This window comes from Elaeis guineensis, chromosome 2 (genome assembly GCF_000442705.2).
Source record: "Elaeis guineensis isolate ETL-2024a chromosome 2, EG11, whole genome shotgun sequence".
NCBI classification, from domain to species: Eukaryota; Viridiplantae; Streptophyta; class Magnoliopsida; order Arecales; family Arecaceae; genus Elaeis; species Elaeis guineensis.
This window is the reverse complement of record NC_025994.2, coordinates 46,887,986-46,889,336: the sequence shown is the minus strand read 5'-3', so window position 1 is coordinate 46,889,336 and position 1,351 is coordinate 46,887,986. Positions and strand designations below refer to the sequence as shown.

At 39.1% G+C, this 1,351-nt stretch overlaps 1 non-coding gene across 1 annotated transcript; it reads right to left on the bottom strand.

The window, feature by feature from the left end:
- Positions 1–307: 307 nt before the first annotated feature.
- On the bottom strand, positions 308–414 carry LOC140855922 (small nucleolar RNA R71). Its single transcript, XR_012139365.1, has one exon. It is a non-coding gene; the product is annotated as a small nucleolar RNA R71 (small nucleolar RNA).
- Between the last annotated feature and the right edge of the window lie 937 nt (positions 415–1,351).

The window sequence follows — 1,351 nt, the reverse complement described above, 5'->3', positions numbered from 1 at the left end:
ACCATCTTGTATCAAGTTGCCACAACCCACAGCTAACAATTTTGAAATCAAACCTCAAATCATAAATATGCTTCCAAAATTCACAGGATTAGAGGATGCTTATATATTTATTAGAGAATTTGAGGAGGTATGTGCAACCATGAAACTGCAATTAACAGAGGATGAGGTCAAACTTAGATTAATCAACTTTGCCCTTAAGGACAATGCTAAGAAGTGGCTTTATAGTCTGCCAAACTATTCTATCACTACCTGGGAGGGCTTTGTGAGAACATTTTTAAAAAAGTATTTTTCCCATCATAAAATAGCTAGGATTAGGAATGAAATAAATCAATTTTACCAACTAGCTGGTGAATCATTTTGGAAGTACTTTGATCGTTTCAAGAATCTTTTGACCCAATGCCCACACCATGGAATAGAAACTTGGAGACTATGCTAGATCATCTATGAGGGGTTAGATTCAAACTCAAGAACCATACTAGAGTTCATGTGCCAAGGCCAATTTATGGACAAAGAAACTACTGAAGCTTGGCAATTCTTAGAAGACCTAGCCGAGAAAAATTTACAGTGGGAAATAACTAGAGAACCTGATAAAGCTACACCTTCAAGAGGAGGAATGCATCAAATTCAACCAACCCTAGCATCAGAGGCCAAGATTGCAACCTTAACACGTAGATTGGAAGCCTTAGAATTACAGAGACCAGCCAATGTAAATCAAATATCTGCACCCATGTGTAAAGGGTGCAATGCACTGGACCATGTCTTAGAAGAATGTTCCTACTCGAATGAGTGTGCACAGGTGAATGCCACCTATCAAGGACCATTGAACAATCCTTATGCACCCACATATAACCCAGGTTGGAGGAATCACCCGAATTTCTCATGGTCCCAGAATCCTAATGTAGGTAATCCAAATTTTAATCAGCAAAATCTAAGGTCCAACCCAGTGATGAACAACCCGCCAGGCTTCCATGATAATGACAAAAAAATTATCTCTTTAGAGAAAAGCCTAGAAGCCATGATGAAAACACATACCAGCTTTATGCAAACCATGGGTCAACTCATAAATAATAACACCTAAGCTATAGCCCATCTGGAAATGCAAGTAAGTCAGCTGGCTTCGATCATTAGTGAACGAGAACATGGTAGGTTACCTAGCCAACATGAGCCAAATCCTAGGAACCAAAATGGTCCACGACCCCAACAAGGAAACCAAGTTAATGGTGTAAATGCCATTCATACCTTAAGATCAGGAAAACAAATAGACAATAAGGTAGTTACACTTGATGATATAGATGACTCATCTGCCGAGTCACCTTCTAAAACTACTACCTTTCAACCTCAAGCACTAGAA